Source organism: Schistocerca cancellata, chromosome 11 (genome assembly GCF_023864275.1).
Source record: "Schistocerca cancellata isolate TAMUIC-IGC-003103 chromosome 11, iqSchCanc2.1, whole genome shotgun sequence".
NCBI lineage: Eukaryota > Metazoa > Arthropoda > Insecta > Orthoptera > Acrididae > Schistocerca > Schistocerca cancellata.
In genome coordinates, this window is record NC_064636.1 from 46,353,272 (window position 1) to 46,376,556 (window position 23,285).

At 44.1% G+C, this 23,285-nt stretch overlaps 1 protein-coding gene across 1 annotated transcript in view; it reads right to left on the reverse strand.

Moving 5' to 3' along the window:
- Window positions 1-23,285, reverse strand: part of LOC126108168 (voltage-gated potassium channel subunit beta-2-like) — a 666,110-nt gene that overhangs the window by 360,050 nt on the left and 282,775 nt on the right. The gene's annotated exons all lie outside the window — the stretch shown is intronic.

Below are 23,285 nucleotides of genomic sequence, written 5' to 3' on the forward strand. Positions count from 1 at the left end.
CTTCGTGCTCTCGATATAAAATTTCTTACGTCTAAAATATGCGTGAGCAAATGTAAAAATGATGTACTTTTCGAATTATCTTCTACAAAAATACTTTGCGAAATACGTTATAAATTTGCGGCATTACTTAGTGATTTTTGTTTGGGGGTGGGGGCAGATATTGGGAGACTTTAAATCTCTATAAGCACTTTTCCTGGATATGACGTGGTTAATACCGTTGTAGTCTACAATTGCGCTAGGAGACTTAGATGCTACCTTGTAATTTCACACTGGGTTTTGATCTTTCTTATAATTAACGTAAGCGAGTTGTCTCTAACAATGAGGCAAATATGGAGCTATTGAAATGCTGCTGAAATCCAACAAATTTAGTTGCCCTCAATCGGATTACAATAAAATTTGGATTCGTTTATTGTCAACAGTATCTAAACAGACAGTGAGTTAATTAATGTGTAATTTATGGCCAGAAAACTTGATGAACCGAAATACAATAAGATAGATTAAATGCAAACTCACTTTACTACACAGGCTAGCTTGGACACCTATAATGAACGTAATATCTAGGACGACGAAATATGTAGTGAATCAATTGAAAGCCTGAACTATTTAAATCTATTGACGATTCAGTACTTTTCTCCGTAAATTTGGGACAGTTTCTAAAGCTGCTGTTCAGCTATAACGATTGTGCGCTATATTTGTAGTCATCTTGTTGACTACTATTAGCAGGGCTCATTCAGAAATTATAAAGAGTATCGGAAGAAAGCGAGATGATTTACGCTTCAACTGACAAAATATGGTCTTGTTGTAGTGATTAGAATAGTTAAGGCCCCAATAATACAAAAGTGCTCAGTTTCCTCCCAGAAAAGTGGAGAGCAAAGACATCTGAACACCTTCTATTTGGAAGCATTGACATTTAGATCCTTAAAGGTACGACAAATAAGTTGTGCCGTCTGTTAAGGAATAATTTTTATGCGTTCGTTTCAGTTAGTGGTCCAAACATTTACACGCAATCCTAAGGTCGCCACTCCTTTGGGTACTGAGAAGCAATCATTCTTACACAACGGAAATACTGATTTAACGCGATTTGCCGATATGTTTACCTTTTTTTTTTTTTTTAGGACTCCTTTAGTTTGATCTAAACGATCTGATTCTCACATTTACTAGCAACACTCTCGAATATTACGAAGCTTTAGTCCGTATGTTACGGAACGACGGTAAAAGGGGGTCGGAACCAAAATTTTCGTTGTATGAATGTGACTACAGCGGGAACTGAAACAATTTTAGGCAATCACTTGGAGTGCTACCAATTGCTGGCGAGGTTGGGAAGATTTCTGAAAGCGTAAGAGAGATTTACAAAGTTGGCAACACCCTTGGCAGTCAGCCACCGCTCGCAACAATGCCTTCCACCACAACAATGACACGTCGAGGCCACACGCAAAAAAGATAACCACACGCGCACACACAGACGGAGCAGTTCACTGGTTGCGACGGACTGGCGTCAGAGGCCGAAGCGGAAAGAGAGAGTAAAAAAAAAAATTGTAGAACTTTTTTTTGTTAGTAACGGTTCTGGCACGACGACAGCGGCGAAGACGACGACGTAGACTGCGCGCGGCGCTGGCGACAGGTTTGTTGTGACAAATTTAGAAATGCCCGGACGCCGTGTTGTTTAATCGGCCACATACAGATTGTTATTATTATTATTTTTTTTTTTCTCTGGACGGAGTTTCAGTGGCGCGCGGCGCGTTGCTCAACTGTCGCTCGGAACACTGGCAGCGATTTGAAAAGTTGTACCGGTCGGCGCTCGCTCCCTGCTGCTTCTCCTTCCCCCCCTGCGCGCGGCGGATTCGCGCTCTCACTGCTCCGGCATATTACACCCGCAGCGCGTCTTGACCTCGCGGCCGACCCCACACGTTGTGTCTGCAGCTGTTCCCGTGCGGTCCGTCACTAGAGGCGTGCGCCATTGGACCGGCGCGAAGGCAGCCGAGCGGCGCCTTCGGCCGTTTCCGGCGGCCGCCAGGCGGCAGCAGCGTCGCCGGCCCGCCGTGTGACCTACACACGGCGCTGCAGCGCTGCGCCTCGCCGCACTGCCGACAATCGATAGCGGCCGGCGGGGGGTCCCCCTACCTCCTTCAACCCCCCCCCCCTAGCCTCCACTGCACACCAGCAGCAACTCTGCGCGCACAGCAGACGACGCGCATTCCCCACGCAAACAGCGCGCAGAACGCGACCCTTCGTAAACCGACTTAAAGTAGTTATCGTGGCGTCCGCTCCTTATCTTAGCTTGCCGTCGCAGCTGCGTATCTTGTTAATAAATAAAGCTTTCCGCGGCGTGAGAGCCGGATCGAAACAACACCGACTCAAAGGAAGGCCGCGGCGCTTGTTCGTGACGTCACGTCAGGCACGGCGAACGCCAGGTCTGTCGCAGGCATACTCATAATGATGGTGTCTCCCTCTCTGACACAGGAAAATGTGAAACTGTTGGCGGTAGTTGACCAACACACATTGATCTGAGAGATTTCTGCAATCAATTAATTGTGCAATTCTACACCTACATCCATACTCCGCAAGCCACCTCACGGTGTGTGGCGGAGGATACCTTCAGTACCTCTATCGGTTCTCCCTTCTATTCCAGTCTTGTATTGTTTGTGGAAAGAAGGATTGTCGGTATGCCTCTGTGTGGGCTCTAATCTCTCTGATTTTATCCTCACGGTCTCTTCGCGAGATATACGTAGGAGGGAGCAATATTCTGCTTGACTCCTCGGTGAAGGTATGTTCTCGAAACTTTAACAAAAGCCCGTACCGAGCTACTGAGCGTCTCTCCTGCAGAGTCTTCCACAGGAGTTTATCTATCATCTCCGTAACGCTTTCGCGATTACTAAATGATCCTGTAACGAAGCGCGCTGCTCGCCGTTGGATCTTCTCTATCTCTTCAGTCAACCCTATCTGGTACGGATCCCACACTGCTGAGCAGTATTCGAGCAGTGGGCGAACAAGCGTACTGTAACCTACTTCCATTGTTTTCGGATTGCATTTCCTTAGGATTCTTCCAACGAATCTCAGTCTGGCATCTGCTTTACCGACGATCAACTTTATATGATCATTCCATTTTAATTCACTCCTAATGCGTACTCCCAGATAATTTATGGAATTAACTGCTTCCAGTTGCTGACCTGCTATTTTGTAGCTAAATGATAAGGGATCTATCTTTCTATGTATTCGCAGCACATTACACTTGTCTACATTGAGATTTAATTGCCATTCCCTGCACCATGCGTCAATTCGCTGCAGATCCTCCTGCATTTCAGTACAATTTTCCATTGTTACAACCTCACGATACACCACAGCATCATCTGCAAAAAGCCTCAGTGAATTTCCGATGTCATCCACAAGGTCATTTATGTATATTGTGAATAGCAACGGTCCTATGACACTCCCCTGCGGCACACCTCAAATCACTCTTACTTCGGAAGACTTCTCTCCATTGAGAATGACATGCTGCGTCCTGTTATCTAGGAACTCTTTAATCCAATCACACAATTGGTCTGATAGTCCATATGCTCTCACTTTGTTCATTAAACGACTGTGGGGAACTGTATCGAACGCCTTGCGGAAGTCAAGAAACACGGCATCTACCTGGGAACCCGTGTCTATGGCCCTTGAGTCTCGTGGACGAATAGCGCGAGCTGGGTTTCAACACCACCGTCTTTTTCATTACACTTCTTAACAGATAATGTAGTCCTGAAGTTAAATTTCCACCTGTTTTAAGGATTGACATACAAAAACAACTTCATGGTCCAGCAGCAACAGAATTCGTGCTTCCTTACCTTATTTGTAAATCTGAGGAAGTTACTTTTGTACTGGGTTGCTTTTACAAGAAACTGTGAACACGTTGGTGCTCTTGGTTGACTATGGGGTGAGGAGCACTGAATGTTAATGAAATATCTTGCGATTGTACACGTTGGGGGAGGGTGTGAGGGACAGAAGAAGAGGCAAAAAGAGAGATACTTGTTTTATCAAATAAAATTATTTTGTCTTATAAAGTGTCTCCTTTCAGTTGCAAGAGAGGAATATTTATCTTTCCTAATGTGTATGTTTTAAAAAGTTTAAGCTCAGCAGTATTTTCGATGTATGAAGCTATTTTGTTTCCTGTTTAGAATTCGTTTTGTTGAAAACGACTGTAATCTAATGACTGGCAACAGTTGGACATTTACACATGTAAATTAGTTCACATTTCCAGTGACGATGTCAAACGAAAATAAATAAAAAAACAAAAGAAACGAGTTAATTGTAAGGGGGTTGGGGTAAGTTCCGATAGCAAAATGGATCAAGTGAATATAGTTACTTGAAGGTATAATTTCCGAAGCTTGCAATGGGGCAAAGCATCTTCTCATATTGATCTACGTTTGTTTCGACAGGATTCAGTAATACAGAACTATGATCTTCATTTGTAGCTCTACTATAGTAAGAAAATCTTTCATCTAAATAAAATTGCAGAATCCAAAACAATACCAAACATTCTGTCCAAAAATGAGAGATTTATGGTGATAAGCACGCCCAGGCGTTTCTGCCAGCAAAAGACCTGGCGTTCGCCGTGCCTAGCTGACGTGACGTCACCGACAAGCGCCGAGGCCTTCCTTTGAGTCGGTGTTGATCAAACACAGCGCGATCGTTGGCTTCCGCAAGGGGGGGGGGGGGAGTTCGCTTAATCCTGGAGAACCCCGTTACACTCTTTATATCAGCGGAAAAATGCTCCTATCGGAGCATAAAAAAGCTAATATGCTCATGATTGACTGAAAATTTGGGTAACAACTGCCTCGATCTTCCTTCCTCAGCATTTTTTAAAACTTTCCCCAAAAATTTTGGCATGTGAACATATTTCGTGCTCTTGAAACCCACCTGTCACTCCGACAAGCTCCCTTAACTGTAACTCGCTCACAACTACTATTCCACCACAGTCAGTCGCTCATACACATCCACCCCACTTGCCCATTCTCACTCAATCATTCGTCCCATCTCATTGTCATTATATCTTTGTGTCACAGCCACTGTCCCATTTTTTTCGGTCATACTACTACTCTCTCCTTTCACTCTCACTGTCTCCCTCTTGCTTTCTCTTGCTGCTACTGTCTCCTTCATTCCTTCTCACTGCTGCTCTTCCTTCTCAATGTCACTACCTCTCTCTTCCTCATTCTCATTGTCATGTACTCTGTCTCTCATTATTACTGGCTCTCTCCTACTTCCACATTCTCCATCTCTTTATTCCTCTCCCACTGTCTGCTTCACTCTTTTCCTACCACTGTTCTTTCACTGTCAACTACGAGGTGCATTCAAGTTCTAAGGCCTCCGATTTTTTTTCTAATTAACTACTCACCCGAAATCGATGAAACTGGGGTTACTTCTCGACGTATTCGCCCTGCAAACGTACACATTTTTCACAACGCTGACGCCATGATTCCATGGCAGCGGCGAAGGCTGCTTTAGGAGTCTGTTTTGACCACTGGAAAATCGCTGAGGCAATAGCAGCACGGCTGGTGAATGTGCGGCCACGGAGAGTGTCTTTCATTGTTGGAAAAAGCCAAAATTCACTAGGAGCCAGGTCACGTGAGTAGGGAGCATGAGGAATCACTTCAGTGTTGTTATCATGAAGAAACTGTTGCGAAACGTTAGCTCGATGTGCGGATGCGTTGTCTCGGTGAAACAGCACACGCGCAACCCTTCCCGGACGTTTTTGTTGCAGTGCAGGAAGGAATTTGTTCTTCAAAACATTTTCGTAGGATGCACCTGTTACCGTAGTGCCCTTTGGAACGCAGTGGGTAAGGATTACGCCCTCGCTGTCCCAGAACATGGACACCATCATTTTTTCAGCACTGGCGGTTACCCGAAATTTTTTTGGTGGAGGTGAATCTGTGTGCTTCCATTGAGCTGACTGGCGCTTTGTTTCTGGATTGAAAAATGGCATCCACGTCTCATCCATTGTCACAACCGACGAAAAGAAAGTCCCATTCATGGTGTCGCTGTGCGTCTACATTGCTCGGCAACGTGCGACATGGGCAGCCGTGTGGTTGCTCGTCAGCATTCGTGGCACCCACCTGGATGACACTTTTCGCATTTTCAGGTCGTCATGCAGGATCGTGTGCACAGAACCCACAGAAATGCCAACCCTGGAGGCGATCTGTTCAACAGTCATTCGGCGATCCCCCAAAACAATTGTCTCCACTTTCTCGATCGTGTCGTCAGACCGGCTTTTGCGAGCCCGAGGTTGTTTCGGTTTTTTGTCACACGATGTTCTGCCTTCATTAAACTGTCGCACCCATGAACGCACTTTCGACACATCCATAACTCCATCACATGTCTCCTTCAACTGTCGATGAATTTCAATTGGTTTCACACCACGCAAATTCAGAAAACGAATGATTGCATGCTGTTCAAGTAAGGAAAACGTCGCCATTTTAAGTATTTAAAACAGTTCTCATTCTCTCCGCTGTCGGTAAAATTCCATCTGCCGTACGATGCTGCCATCTCTGGGACGTATTGACAATGAATGCGGCCTCATTTTAAAACAATGCGCATGTTTCTATCTCTTTCCAGTCCAGAGAAAAGAAATCGGAGGCCTTAGAACTTGAATGCACCTCGTATGTTCCACTGCCATCGTGTCCCTGTCTTTCTTTCACACTGCAATTCTCTCCTTCACTCTTTCTATACCACAACCTCTGTTATTATCTTCCAGTATTTATTACTTTTTCGTCTCTTTCCCCTGTCACTGTCTCCTTCTCCCTCAACATAAAAGAGTGAGAATGTGCTTGCCTGCCGAAATTTTTCTTAAAATTTTTAAGGTTGTTATTAAAGGTAGAATGAGGCATTTGTTACCCAACTTTTGAGTGAAACTGAAATAATGCAAAACTAACTGTACACCTCAAATGAGAATTTATGTACACAAAAACCTTTCATGAAGTTCAGTACTACAGGGGCTCCCAGAACACTTCTGATGGTATCAGAGAAACTTAACAGTATATTTCACCATGCTACATCACTTTATAAACTATGTTTACGCCTTACTCCGGCTTTTACATGTCTGTTTTACATGTGCAAGTAGGTTGATTTTTGAACCTCAGTATCTCGGAAATGGATAAAAATAAGTAGAAAGTTTTCAAGGTTGTTTGACATTGGGATCTCAGATACGTATCGTGAAAAAATTATACTTGTTTGGTGTGCATAGATGTACTAGAATACCCTCCTCAATTTTGGTGTCCAAACACAATGTTTTTTGGGTTGTTTCTCTATAACAGAGAAAGATGTATCAAAACAGGAAGATGACACTGCTAAGTAAATGCCTTGAGAACATCATGTTAAATTTTTGACAATTTTTTGCGATTACTTATTATTCACGAGGTGCGACAATAAAGTAATGAGACTGATTTTCCTTGCAAGATGTGGCAAGCCTGCAGGCTTGTGTAGGCACAATATCTTTGACCTTGATCTATAAGCTGCTTCTGGTCCAAGCTGCACATCGATGCAACTCTGTTGTGAGTTGTGCTGTAATAAGTTGACACGTGTTCGTGTCTCTTGCACGGAAATGGGCGGTCATCAACATCACCGACGGATGTCAACCTTACCAGGGTGCGTGAACTCGTATGATCTGATGGAAGATTATCCGTGAAAATGATTTCAGAAGAACTGAACATCAATCAACAAATGGTTCATCTAATAGTAACTGAAGATCTTTGTATGAGAAAGATTTGTGCAAAAATGGTCCCCAAAAATCTCACAGCAGAACAGCGAGAAACACGGAAAAATGTGGCAGCCGATCTGTTAGAGCAGACAGAAATCAATCCAGAATTGTTGAGCCGTGTTATCACTGGTGATGAAACTTGGTTTTTCCAGTACGATCCAGAGACAAAACGCCAAAGTTCGCAATGGTGCTGAAAGGGATCACCCAGGCCAAAAAGAGCTCGCATGTCAAAGTCAAAAGTGAAATGCATGCTTGTGTGCTTCTCTGATTCCAAGGGAATTGTTCATAAAGAGTGGGTGCCTCCTGGACAAACAGTTAACCAATATTACTACGAAGAAATTTTAGAAAGACTTCGTAAAGGAGTTCTTCGTGTCCGTGCCAACATTACTGATAACTGGATTCTGCATCACGACAATGCGCCATCCCATACTGCTCTGTCAGTACAGCAATTTTTATCCTCAAAACAAATTTCAGTACTGCTACAACCACCTTATTCGCCAGATATCGCTCCGTGCGACTTTTTTTCTATTTCCAAGAGACAAAACGACGGTCAAGGGACGCCATTTTCAAACAACACAAGATGTCCAAAAAGCTGTGACGAGGCTCTTGGAGGATATTACAGCAGACGAGTTCCCAGAAATGTTACCATCAATGGTAGAAACGCTGGAAAAAGTGTGTGCAGTCAGAAGGAAACTACTTTGAAGGAGACAACACTAAACTTTACTAAAACAGTAAGCAACATTTTTTTTTTCACATCAGTCTCATTACTGTATTGTCACACCTCGTATGTGTCGCCTCATACTGGATTTTATGTGTACGTGTAATATAATGTTTTCTAATTTAGCTACATATTTATTCTCAAAACTTCCAAACCTCATGGACAAAAAACCATTTTTAAAGCATGAGATAGTCCAAATATGATTAGTTAACTTTCGATACTGCGTACAGGAAAATTAAAGAGACCTTTGGAGAAAGGAGAACCACTTACATGAATATCAAGAGCTCAGATGGAAACCCAGTTCTAAGCAAAGAAGGGAAAGCAGAAAGGTGAAAGGAGTATATAGAGGGTCTATACAAGGGCGATGTACTTGAAGACAATATTATGGAAATGGAAGAGGATGTAGATGAAGATGATTTGGGAGATACGATACTGCGTGAAGAGTTTGACAGAGCACTGAAAGACCTGAGTCGAAACAAGGCCCCGGGAGTAGACAACATTCCATTGGAACTACTGTCGGCTTTGGGAGAGACAGTCCTGACAGAACTCTACCATCTGGTGAGCAAGATGTATGAGACAGGCGAAATACCCTCATACTTCAATAAGAATATAATTATTCCAATCCCAAAGAAAGCAGGTGTTGACAGATGCGAAAATTACCGACCTATCTGTTTAATAAGTCACAGCTGCAAAATACTAACGCGAATTCTTTACAGACGAATGGAAAAACTGATAGAAGCCAACCTCGGGGAAGATCAGTTTGGATTCCGTAGAAATGTTGGAACACGTGAGGCAATACTGACCTTACGACATATCTTAGAAGAAAGATTAAGGAAAGGCAAACCTACGTTTCTAGCATTTGTAGACTTAGAGAAAGCTTTTGACAATGTTGACTGGAATACTCTCTTCCAAATTCTGAAGGTGGCAGGGGTAAAATACAGGGAGCGAAAGGCTATTTACAATTTGTGCAGAAACCAGATGGCAGTTATAAGAGTCGAGGGGTATGAAAGGGAAGCAGTGGTTGGGAATGGAGTGGGACGGGGTTGTGGCCTATCCCCGATGTTATTCAATCTGTATATTGAGCAAGCAATAAAGGAAACAAAAGAAAAGTTCGGAATAGGTATTAAAATCCATGGAGAACAAATAAAAACTTTGAGGTTCGGCGACATTGTAGTTCTGTCAGAGACAGCAAAGGACTTGGAAGAGCAGTTGAACGGAATGGACAGTGTCTTGAAAGGAGGATATAAGATGAAGATCAACAAAAGCAAAACTAGGATAATGGAATGTAGTCGAATTAAGTTGGATGATGCTGAGGGAATTAGATTAGGAAATGAGACAATTAAAGTAGTAAAGGAGTTTTGCTATTTGGGGAGCAAAATAACTGATGATGGTGGATGTAGAGAGGATATAAAATGTAGACTGGCAATGGGAAGGAAAGCGTTTCTGAAGAAGAAAAATTTGTTAACATCGAGTATAGATTTAAGTGTTAGGAAGTCATTTCTGAAAGTATTTGTATGGAGTGTAGCCATGTATGGAAGTGAAACATGGACGGTAAATAGTTTGGACAAGAAGAGAATAGAAGCTTTCGAAATGTGGCGCTACAGAAGAATGTTGAAGATTAGGTGGGTACATGACGTAACTATTGAGGAGGTATTGAATAGAATTGGGGAGAAGAGGAGCTTGTGGCACAACTTGACTGGAAGAAGGGATCGGTTGGTAGGACATGTTCTGAGACGTCGAGGGATCACCAATGTAGTATTGGAGGGCAGCGTGGAGGGTAAAAATCGTAGAGGGAGAGCAAGAGATGAATACACTAAGCAGATTCAGAAGGATGTAGGCTGCAGTAGGTACTGGGAGATGAAGAAGCTTGCACAGGATAGAGTAGCATGGAGAGCTGCATCAAACCAGTGTCAGGACTGAAGACCACAACAACAACAACAACTTTCCTTGTTGCTATCTAGTGTTAAAAGATTTCTGGATCAAAATGGACAGCAGCTACCTTTTACTAACTAACACAATAATAAAACATTTTATTTATGTAGTGTATGAATTCCTGTGACAAATAATAGTCAAAACCATAATGCCAGTGGTGTCATACTGCTAGCCTTAGACTCTTCGTTATCACGTAAGTTCAAAATGGTTCAAATGGCTCTGAGCACTATGGGACTTAACTTCTGAGGTCATCAGTCCCCTAGAACTTACAACTACTTACACCTAACTAACCCAAGGACATCACACACATCCATGCCCGAGGAAGGAATCGAACCTGCGACCGTAGCAGTCGCGCGGTTCCCGACTGTAGTTACCACGTAAGTGACAGTGTCACCTACAGCTATTTGATAGTCACACTGTAAACTTCCCTGATACATGAAATGTTTAATTATTTTGTTGGTTAGTGTAAGTTAGCTGCTGTCTGTATTGGTCTGAAAATCTTTGACACTAGTTAGCGACAAAGAAAATTAGCTAATCGTATTTGGACTGCCGCATGTTTTAAAAGTGGTTTTTATCAATGAAGTTTGGAAGCTTTTAAAAATAAATGTATAGGGGAAACATGAGATACATGTAACATTCAACGGTTGGTCATATTACGTAAAAAAAATTTCAGATTTATGATGCCGTCTAGAGACCAGGTGACATGTAGTCTGGGATGCTGTTCATTCGATAACTGTATATCATATGATATGAAACGTTATTTCAGGATGTTGTGACTGGATACTAACGTTACTACATCAGTGGTATGTAATTTCGAGATGCTAGACAGCACAATGAAAAAATGGTGATGTCACACTAAAGTACATTACACATAAATAGGTTTTAGAAATGAAATTAAGAAATCACGAGGGGAAATGTTGCCTGCCTTATCTTATAGCAGTCATTTCTTCCTTAAAAAAATTTTCGTACAGAACTTGCAGTGCACATTGACAGTAAAACTTAAAAATTAAATAAGAAACTTTTATTGAATGGCTTTTAAATGCTACGAATACGACATGTAAATTGCCGAATTGAAATTTTTAGCTGTGTATTACTTAAATGAGGATATTGTTCCTTTATGAAAGCTATTTTGACAGCTGCTGCTGCTGTATAATCTTAACAAAGATACCTACTACTTGTAGCCATTATAAATGCTGTTCCATAAATGTGGAAACTACTGCTGCTGTATAATCTTAACAAAGATACCTACTACTTGTAGCCATTATAAATGCTGTTCCATAAATGTGGAAACTACTGCTGCTGTATAATCTTAACAAAGATACCTACTACTTGTAGCCATTATAAATGCTGTTCCATAAATATGGAAAACGAATGACGTGCATATGTCTCGTCTCTTCAAGTTGGTGTATTGCCTTTGTGACAACAACTTCTGCTGACCTGGTAATATTTGGCATCACAGTAACTTTTACAACCAAGTAGCTAAGAAATCAGTCAGTGAACTAGTGTGTCTAGCGTAACTTAGTACACATTCTGGTTAGTCATTGCTTTTAACTTTAACTACAGATCCCTTTGCATCTCCTGCACCCAGCCTGCTTTGGCTGTCTTGTTTAGAGGAAACCGGGATAAGTGATTTGTTAGGCTGCCCCGGTCCATTTTAAGGCTGTGTCCAGTGGTGAATTCCCGTACCCGGAACTGGCATAAACCTTACTCGACAAACAAAAACCTACATCCACATCGGAAGATGGACACACATCTCTAAATTCCAAGTTGTGAGGGCACTGAGCAACAGAAATGAGAAAAATTGATCGAGTCCACAGGTTCACTCCAGCAACTGCTAGCAGAAGAACAAGCCGTCTACACCCGTTTCACTGTTGGTTATTTGGGTACAGTGATATTCTTTTGCCTGATTAGTTGTTTAATTCCGAACATGAACCCCTCAATCCAATGAAAAATGATTGCCAAATATTAACATCCTGAGCACCAGAGTAAGAAAGCTTATACATTTGTGTTGTTTGTATTGATGATACGTGATTAAGAAAGAGTGAGGTGTACTGAAAACACCTCTATTACAGCAACAAATTAAATGTAATTCGCGTATGTTAGCAACAATGTAATTAGCTAAATAGCCGGTCGGCTAGAGACCAAAACCATACACATTATAAAAATGGGTGGATAATGGAAAAACTAGTAGAAGCCGACCTCGGGGAAGATCAGTTTGGATTCCGTAGAAATACTGGAAGACGTGGGGCAATACTGACCTTACGACTTATCTTAGAAGAAAAATTAAGGAAAGGCAAACCTACGTTTCTAGCATTTGTAGACTCAGAGAAAGCTTTTGACAATGTTCACTGGAATACTCTCTTTCAAATTCTAAAGGTGGCAGGGGTAAAATACAGGGAGCGAAAGGGTATTTACAATTTGTACAGAAACCAGATGGCAGTTATAAGAGTCGAGGGACACGAAAGGGAAGCAGTGGTTGGGAAGGGAGTAAGACAGGGTTGTAGCCTATCCCCGATGTTATTCAATCTGTATATTGAGCAAGCAGTAAAGGAAACAAAAGAAAAATTCGGGGTAGGTATTAATATCCATGGAGAAGAAATAAAAACTTTGAGGTTCGCCGATGACATTGTAATTCTGTCAGAGACAGCAAAGGACTTGGAAGAGCAGTTGAACGGAATGGATGGTGTCTTGAAGGGAGGATATAAGATGAACATCAACAAAAACAAAACGAGAATAATGGAATGTAGTCAAATCAAGTCGGGTGACGTTGAGAGTATCAGATTAGGAAATGAGACACTTAAAGTAGTAAAGGAGTTTTGCTATTTGGGAAGCAAAATAACTGATGATGGTCGAAGTAGAGAGGATATAAAATGTAGACTGGCAATGGCAAGGAAAGCGTTTCTGAAGAAGAGAAATTTGTTAACATCGAGTATAGATTTACGTGTCAGGAAGTCATTTCTGAAAGTATTTGTATGGAGTGTAGCCATGTATGGAAGTGAAACATGGACGGTAAATAGTTTGGACAAGAAGAGAATAGAAGCTTTCGAAATGTGGTGCTACTGAAGAATGCTGAAGATTAGATGGGTAGATCACATAACTAATGAGGAAGTATTGAACAGGATTGGGGAGAAGAGAAGTTTGTGGCACAACTTGACCAGAAGAAGGGATCGGTTGGTAGGACATGTTCTGAGGCATCAAGGGATCACCAATTTAGTATTGGAGGGCAGCATGGAGGGTAAAAATCGTAGGTGGAGACCAAGAGATGAATACACTAAGCAGATTCAGAAGGATGTAGGCTGCAGTAGGTACTGGGAGATGAAGAAGCTTGCACAGGATAGAGTAGCATGGAGAGCTGCATCAAACCAGTCTCAGGACTGAAGACCACAATAACAACAACAATGGCTCTCAGCACTATGGGACTTAACATCTATGGTCATCAGTCCCCTAGAACTTAGAACTACTTAAACCTAACTAACCTAAGGACATCACACAACACCCAGTCATCACGAGGCAGAGAAAATCCCTGACCCCGCCGGGAATCGAACCCGGGAACCCGGGCGTGGGAAGCGAGAACGCTACCGCACGACCAATGGGTGGATAAATCTGTGTGCGTGTGTTCCACATCTCCACATAAAACTTAGTACACATATACCTTACTGACAGCCGAAAACCGCTTGGACGTAAGAATCACCTAACTATTAAAGGAATGGGTGCGGGGCTGAAAAAGAACAGTGGTCTGGGACATATGACTCGCCAGAGTCCATTCATTAAGTATTTGACAACGAGTCAATGAGAGCATTTCGCAACAGGAACTTTACACCTAATTTCAAACCTTTCAACATTTTTTTTCTCCTTCAATACCCCCAGAAAACAAGAAATATGTGGTTTCACCGCCAGACACCACACTTGCTAGGTGGTAGCCTTTAAATCGGCCGCGGTCCGTTAGTATACGTCGGACCCGCGTGTCGCCACTATCAGTGATTGCAGACCGAGCGCCGCCACACGGCAGGTCTATAGAGACTTCCTAGCACTCGCCCCAGTTGTACAGCCGACTTTGCTAGCGATGATTCACTGACAAAATACGCTCTCATTTGCCGAGACGATAGTTAGCATAGCCTTCAGCTACGTCATTTGCTACGACCTAGCAATGCGTCATTACCAGTTACTATTGATATTGTGAATCATGTACCGTCAAGAGCGACTTTCACCATTCATGGATTAAAGTTAAGTATTCCACCAGCTACGTCCGTTTTTTCTAAATTCTAATTTCCTTGTCCTGTTCCAGACCTCACGCCAGCCTGCGTGAGCTAAAACGCGTGCCTTTCGGCTTCCTCTAGTAACACGGTGTTGGCTTTCCTGCCAACCACAACAAAATGTTTATCGGACGCTCCTTTTCAGCTGTTCATGCAGTAAAAGGAATGCATGAGCAAGACATTATAATATATCACTTCTTTACTACTAACTCAATTTGCAATAACTTTCGCAGTCAGTATTCACATACACTGTGTGATCAAAAGTATCCGGACACCGGGCTGAAAATGACTTACAAAGTGGCGGCCGAAGTGGGCGTGCGGTTCTAGGCGCTGCAGTCTGGAACCGCGAGACCGCTACGGTCGCAGGTTCGAATCCTGCCTCGGGCATGGATGTGTGTGATGTCCTTAGGTTAGTTAAGTTCAACTAGTTCTAAGTTCTAGGGGACTAATAACCTCAAGAGTTGAGTCCCGTAGTGCTCAGAGCCATTTGAACCATTTTGACTTACAAGTTCGTGGCGCCCTTCACGCTGGAATTCAATACGGTGTTGGCCGACCCTTAGCCTTGATAACACTTCCCACTCCCGCAGGAATACGTTCAGTGAGGTGGTGGAAGGTTTCTTGGGGAACGGCAGCCCATTCTTCACGGAGTGCTGCACAGAGGAGACGTATCGATGTCGGTCGGTGAGGCCTGACACGAAGTTGGCGTTCCAAAACATCCCAAAGGTGTTCTGTAGGATTCAGGTCAGGACTCTGTGCAGGCCAGTCCATTACAGGGACGTTATTGTCCTGTAACCACCCGGCCACAGGCAGTGCATTATGAACAGGTGCTCGATCATGTTGAAAGATGCCATCGCCATACCGGAATTGCTCTTCAACAGTGGGAAGCAAGAAGGTGCTTAAAACATCAGTGTAGGCCTGTGCTGTGATGTTGTTGCTGCATCATCCGATTTAATTCGACTACATTCCATGATCCTCGTTTTGCTTTTGTTGATGTTCATCTTATATCCTCCTTTCAAGACACTGTCCATTCCGTTCAACTGCTCTTCCAAGTTCTTTGCTGTCTCTGACAGAATTACAATGTCATCGGCGAACCTCAAAGTCTTTATTTCTTCTCCGTGGATTTTAGTATCTACTCCGAATTTTTCTTCTTGTCAAGTTGTGCCACAAACTCCTCTTCTCCCCTATTCTATTCAATACCTCCTCATCAGTGAAGTAAGTGTTAAAAAGTTCAAAGAAGGACAGCTCGTTTAGCTCTATCGCAAAACAGGGGCGAGAGAGTCACAATACGATATGTAAGTCGGGGTGGCGTTTTACATTGGCCGCATCGTTTCGCGAAATGTGAATCTCCAACTTCCTCCTCCTAATTTGAAAATATTTTATTCATGGCGGCCCGTATACGGTAGAGAGAAATGATCATCATAACAAATTGAGAGAAATCAGAGCTCGCACGGAAAGACTCAGGTGTTCGTTTTGTCCCCTGCACTGTTAGAGAGTGGAACGGTAGAGAAATAGTGTCGAAGTGGATTGCGTGGTAGTGTAGATGTAGATGGGGATAAATACTGTAGCACAGGGACTTCAACGTGCAACATTATTGCAGACATGCACCAGCGAAGAAAAAAGAATTGGTAATGGAACCTTTTTTTTCGACGTGATAGTTAAATATCTCCTGGCTTCCCTTCGTTTTACTGGGGAATGGTTTCGTCAGACGCTGTGTGCGGGCAGCCATTATAATGTCCTTACCGTAAATGGGCCAACGGTGCCTGCGCACGCTGTCACGTGACGTCACGCTAGTCGGACTTCCCGGCATGCCGTGCGGTATGCGACGCGCGTGACGTCACAGCTTATCGTTGCATGCCATGTCCCTTGGCGGCTACGTCTGCTGCAGGTTCCCGCCTTTGCGCAGTTGTCAGACGGGTGAACAAGGCACACGTATTTGCACGGAAGTGGAATGTGTTACACCAGGGCTTAACAACTGGCCGGTTTTGAGCGCGAGTACTCGCGTCTGCTCAGGCACGTGCTCGCGAGCAGCTGCTAGGTCGCGGAGTAGGGAGGGAGGGGAGGGAGGGGAAATGCGCGCGCGCGTTTGAATCTGATCTCTCGTTCTTAGCAGATTTAACTAGCCATCTGAATGCTTTGAACATTTTACTACAAGGTAAAGATCTGCTAATTACTCATTTCATAGATCGAATACGAGCTTTTAAAATGAAATTGACACTCTGGGTGAGTCAGCTGTAAACAGGGAACCTAGCTCATTTTCCTAAATTATCATCCATGCAAGATGTTCACAAAGACTGTGAACGTTATTCACATAGTTTAGTTGATCACCGCTTTCAAGATCTGACAGCACTAGACAGTGATTTTGATCTGTTCTCCTCCCCATATTCAGCGAATATTGAAGAGATTCGTCCTGAGCTGCAACTAGAAATTATTGACCTGCAGTGTGACAGAGAATTCAGAGACAAATGTCAGAACAAGAAAAACATTTTGGAATTCTACAGACACTTCCCTCAGGATAGATTTCCTCGTTTGCACAAACTGGCGGCTACAATAATATCAATGTTCGGTTCCACGTATGTTTGTGAACAACTGTTCTCTGCAACGAAATGTAACAAGACGCGCCTGAGAAACGCATTGCCTGATCGAAATTTAAACTGCACGCTGCGCCTAGAATGCACAAGAACAATTACTCCGAACATAGACGCAATTGTAAAGGGCAAAAAGTACAAGATAACCGAGAATCCCACACTTCAGTGACACCTTTTGTTGTGTAACAGTTCACAAATTAATGCGAATGTAGAGGCATACACTGAGCTAATAAAATTATGTGGCACATGTACATTCTCCTTTATTTGTTTCATTTGTGGCAGTAATAATTCGTGAGTGATATCCCTGCAGGTGGCCGCGGACTTACATTGACTGGCGGCAGCTGTTGTGTGCCCCACGTGACTCTCCCCACTCTCCGCTCTGGTCCGGTAGTGGGGGTAGCGTGCTCGCGCTGCTCCGTGCTCGCGCCTTGCTGCTCACAGCTTGCTCCGCGAGCACGTATGTTGTGAAGCCCTGTGTTACACCATAAACCACTTGATCTCATGGAAATGGTACATGTTACACTGTGGTATAAACCACTTGACCGAACGCTGCCAAACTGATACTCCACTATCCTCATACCTGTAGGACTGACGAAGAATCCATTGAGGGGTAAGGGGTAGATGACAAAGTTCGGTCTTTAGTATGACTCATCTGAAAGTTCTGTTTCAATAATTATAGCAGGAAAAATAGTAGCTGCTAACGATTCACCGTGTGCATTAGGAGGGCAACACAGAATGAGTGTCCGACAGGTGGTGAGGTCAACTTCCTAGGGGACGTATGTACACTACTGGCCATTAAAATTGCTACACCAAGACGAAATGCAGATGATAAACGGGTATTCATTGGACACATATATTATACTAGAACTGACATATGATTACATTTTCACGCAATTTGGGTGCATAGATCCTGAGAAATCAATACCCAGAACAACCACCTCTGCCCGTAATAACGGCTTTGATATGCCTGAGCATTGAGTCAAACAGAGCTCGGATGGCGTGTAGAGGTACAGCTGCCTGCGCAGCTTCAACACGATACCACAGTTCATCAAGATAGTGACTGGCGTATTGTGACGAGCCAGTTGCTCGGCCACCATTGACCAGACGTTTTCAGTTGGTGAGAGATCTGGAGAATGTGTTGGCCGATGCAACAGTCGAACATTTTCTGTATCCAGAAAGGCCCGTACACGACCTACAACATGCGGTCGTGCATTATCCTGCTGAAATGTAGGGTTTCACATGGATCGAATGAAGGGTAGAGCCACGGGTCGTAACACATCTGAACTGAAACGTCCACTGTTCAAAGCACCGTCAATGCGAACAGGAGGTGACCGAGACGTGTAACCAGTGGCACCCCGTACCATCACGCCGGGTGATACCACCGATTCCATATTCTGCTAACAGTCATTGGATCTCGACCAATGCGAGCAGTAATATTGCGATACGATAAACCGCAATCGCTATAGGCTAGAATCCGACCTTTATGAAAGTCGGAAACGTGATGATACGCATTTCTCCTCCTTACACGAGGCATCACAACAATGTTTCACCAGGCAACGCCGGTCAACTGCTGTTTGTGTATGAGAAATCGGTTGGAAACTTTCCTCACGTCAGCACGTTGTAGGTGTCGCCACTAACCTTGTGTGAATGCTCAGAAAAGCTAATCATTTGCATATCACAGCATCTTCTAACTGTGGGTTAAATTTCCCGTCTGTAGCACGTTATCTTCGTGGTGTAGCAGTTTTAATGGCCACTAGTGTATTACACTTCGTACCACAACGGAGGGGTATCTGTTGAGAGGCCAGACAAACGTGTGGTTCCTGAAGAGGGGCAGCAGCCTTTTCAGTAGTTGCAGGGGCAACAGTCTGGATGATTGACTGATCTGGCCTTGTAACAATAACCAAAACGGCCTTGCTGTGCTGGTACTGCGAACGGCTGAAAGCAAGGGGAAACTACGGCCGTAATTTTTCCCGAGGGCATGCAGCTTTACTGTATGGATAAATGATGATGGCGTCCTCTTGGGTAAAATATTCCGGAGGTAAAATAGTCCCCCATTCGGATCTCCGGGCGGGGACTACTCAAGAGGATGTCGTTATCAGGAGAAAGAAAACTGGCGTTCTACGGATCGGAGCGTGGAATGTCAGATCCCTTAATCGGGCAGGTAGGTTAGAAAATTTAAAAAGGGAACTGGATAGGTTAAAGTTAGATATAGTGGGAATTAGTGAAGTTCGGTGGCAGGAGGAACAAGACTTTTGGTCAGACGAATACAGGGTTATAAATACAAAGTCAAATAGGGGTAATGCAGGAGTAGGTTTAATAATGAATAGGAAAATAGGAATGCGGGTGAGCTACTACAAACAGCATAGTGAACGCCTTATTGTGGCCAAGATAGATACGAAGCCCACACGTACTACAGTAGTACAAGTTTATATGCCAACTAGCTCTGCAGATGACGAAGAAATTGAAGAAATGTATGATGAAATAAAAGAAATTATTCAGATAGTGAAGGGAGACGAAAATTTAATAGTCATGGGTGACTGGAATTCGAGTGTAGGAAAAGGGAGAGAAGGAAACGTAGTAGGTGAATATGGACTGGGGCTAAGAAATGAAAGAGGAAGCCGCCTGGTAGAATTTAGCACAGAGCACAACTTAATCATAGCTAACACTTGGTTTAAGAATCATGATAGAAGGTTGTATACATGGAAGAACCCTGGAGATACTAAAAGGTATCAGATAGATTATATAATGGTAAGACAGAGATTTAGGTACCAGGTTTTAAATTGTAAGACATTTCCAGGGGCAGATATGGACTCTGACCACAATCTATTGGTTATGACCTGTATATTAAAACTGAAGAAACTGCAAAAAGGTGGGAATTTAAGGAGATGGGACCTGGATAAACTGAAATAACCAGAGGTTGTACAGAGTTTCAGGGAGAGCATAAGGGAACAATTGACAGGAATGGGGGAAAGAAATACAGTAGAAGAAGAATGGGTAGCTTTGAGGGATGAAGTAGTGAAGGCAGCGGAATGGATGGTGTCTTGAAGGGAGTATATAAGATGAACATCAACAAAAGCAAAACGAGGATAATGGAATGCAGTCGAATTAAGTCGGGTGATGTTGTGGGTATTAGATTAGGAAATGAAACACTTAAAGTATTAAAGGAGTTTTGCTATTTGGGGAGCAAAATAACTGATGATGGTGGAAGTAGAGAGGATATAAAATGTAGACTGGCAATGGCAAGGAAAGCGTTCCTGAAGAAGAGAAATTTGTTAACATCGAGTATAGATTTAAGTGTCAGGAAGACATTTCTGAAAGTATTTGTATGGAGTGTAGCCATGTATGGAAGTGAAACATGGACGATAGATAGTTTGGACAAGAAGAGAATAGAAGCTTTCGAAATGTGGTGCTACAGAAGAATGCTGAAGATTAGATGGGTAGATCACATAAATAATGAGGAGGTATTGAACAGGATTGGGGAGAAGAGAAATTTGTGGCACAACTTAACTAGTAGAAGGGATCGGTTGGTACGACATGTTCTGAGGCATCAAGGGATCACCAATTTAGTATTGGAGGGCAGCGTGGAGTGTAAAAATCGTAGAGGGAGACCAAGAGATGAATACACTAAGCAGACTCAGAAGGATGTAGGCTGCAGTAGGTACTGGGAGATGAAGCAGCTTGCACAGGATAGAGTAGCATGGAGAGCTGCATCAAACCAGTCTCACGACTGAAGACCACAACAACAACAACAACATTGGATTTCTGATGTTCACGGTACATTTGAGAAATGGTCGTACGGGAAAATCCCCACTTCATCGCTACCTCGGAAATGCTTGCACCGACTATAACACCACGTTGAAACTCATTTAAATCTTGATATCCTGCCATTATAACCGTAGTAACCGATCTAACGAATGCGCCAGAGACTTGTGTTATACACTCCTGGAAATGGAAAAAAGAACACATTGACACCGGTGTGTCAGACCCACCATACTTGCTCCGGACACTGCGAGAGGGCTGTACAAGCAATGATCACACGCACTGCACAGCGGACACACCAGGAACCGCGGTGTTGGCCGTCGAATGGTGCTAGCTGCGCAGCATTTGTGCACCGCCGCCGTCAGTGTCAGCCAGTTTGCCGTGGCATACGGAGCTCCATCGCAGTCTTTAACACTGGTAGCATGCCGCGACAGCGTGGACGTGAACCGTATGTGCAGTTGACGGACTTTGAGCGAGGGCGTATAGTGGGCATGCGGGAGGCCGGGTGGACGTACCGCCGAATTGCTCAACACGTGGGGCGTGAGGTCTCCACAGTACATCGATGTTGTCGCCAGTGGTCGGCGGAAGGTGCACGTGCCCGTCGACCTGGGACCGGACCGCAGCGACGCACGGATGCACGCCAAGACCGTAGGATCCTACGCAGTGCCGTAGGGGACCGCACCGCCACTTCCCAGCAAATTAGGGACACTGTTGCTCCTGGGGTATCGGCGAGGACCATTCGCAACCGTCTCCATGAAGCTGGGCTACGGTCCCGCACACCGTTAGGCCGTCTTCCGCTCACGCCCCAACATCGTGCAGCCCGCCTCCAGTGGTGTCGCGACAGGCGTGAATGGACGGACGAATGGAGACGTCTTCAGCGATGAGAGTCGTTTCTGCCTTGGTGCCAATGATGGTCGTATGCGTGTTTGGCGCCGTGCAGGTGAGCGCCACAATCAGGACTGCATACGACCGAGGCACACACGGCCAACACCCGGCATCATGGTGTGGGGAGCGATCTCCTACACTGGCCGTACACCACTGGTGATCGTCGAGGGGACACTGAATAGTGCACGGTACATCCAAACCGTCATCGAATCCATCGTTCTACCATTCCTAGACCGGCAAGGGAACTTGCTGTTCCAACAGGGCAATGCACGTCCGCATGTATCCCGTGCCACCCAACGTGCTCTAGAAGGTGTAAGTCAACTACCCTGGCCAGCAAGATCTCCGGATCTGTCCCCCATTGAGCATGTTTGGGACTGGATGAAGCGTCGTCTCACGCGGTCTGCACGTCCAGCACGAACGCTGGTCCAACTGAGGCGCCAGGTGGAAATGGCATGGCAAGCCGTTCCACAGGACTACATCCAGCATCTCTACGATCGTCTCCATGGGAGAATAGCAGCCTGCATTGCTGCGAAAGGTGGATATACACTGTACTAGTGCCGACATTGTGCATGCTCTGTTGCCTGTGTCTATGTGCCTGTGGTTCTGTCAGTGTGATCATGTGATGTATCTGAACCCAGGAATGTGTCAATAAAGTTTCCCCTTCCTGGGACAACGAATTCACGGTGTTCTTATTTCAATTTCCAGGAGTGTATAAATATTGCGGACCACAGCGACGTATGCTGCCTGTTTACACATCTCTGTATTTTAATACACACGCCAATAGCAGTATCTTTGGCGCTTTACCGAAAAAATCGAATTGGTGTAACTGGGCGGTGAGAACTGATGAAATGTGATGGTATGCAACTGAATGCGAAACGGTTTCTCATGGAGCTTATCGTGAAACTGGCTATCGTTTAAGGCGTTGCTGCAGATAGTGCGGAAATATGTCTTATAGACACGGAAAAAGCAAACGTCCAGAAGCTGAATTTGTCCAGTAGTTCCAGGAGGTGCGAACTGCAACGTCACACACTTTTCAGGGGGGATACTTAGCTCTAAAGGGGTATAATTTTAATACACAGACAAGGAATCAACCAATAACTCGCTTTTGCACAATGAAATTTTCACTTTGCAGCGGGGTGTGCTCTGGTTTTGAAACTTCCTGGCAGATTAAAATTGTGTGCCGGACCGAGACTCGAACTCGGGACCTTTGCCTTTCGCGGGCAAGTTCGAGTCTCGCTCCGGAACACAATTTTAATCTGCCAGGAAGTTTCAAAACCAGAGCACACCCCGCTGCAAAGTGAAAATTTCATTGTGCAAAAGCGAGTTATTTTGACCAGCTATTGGTCAAAAGCAGTGCTCATACTATAGCTGTAGTCCACTTACTCCCATTTTCCTAGTTTTTGTAACGTAAGTAATCCCTTCTGCCC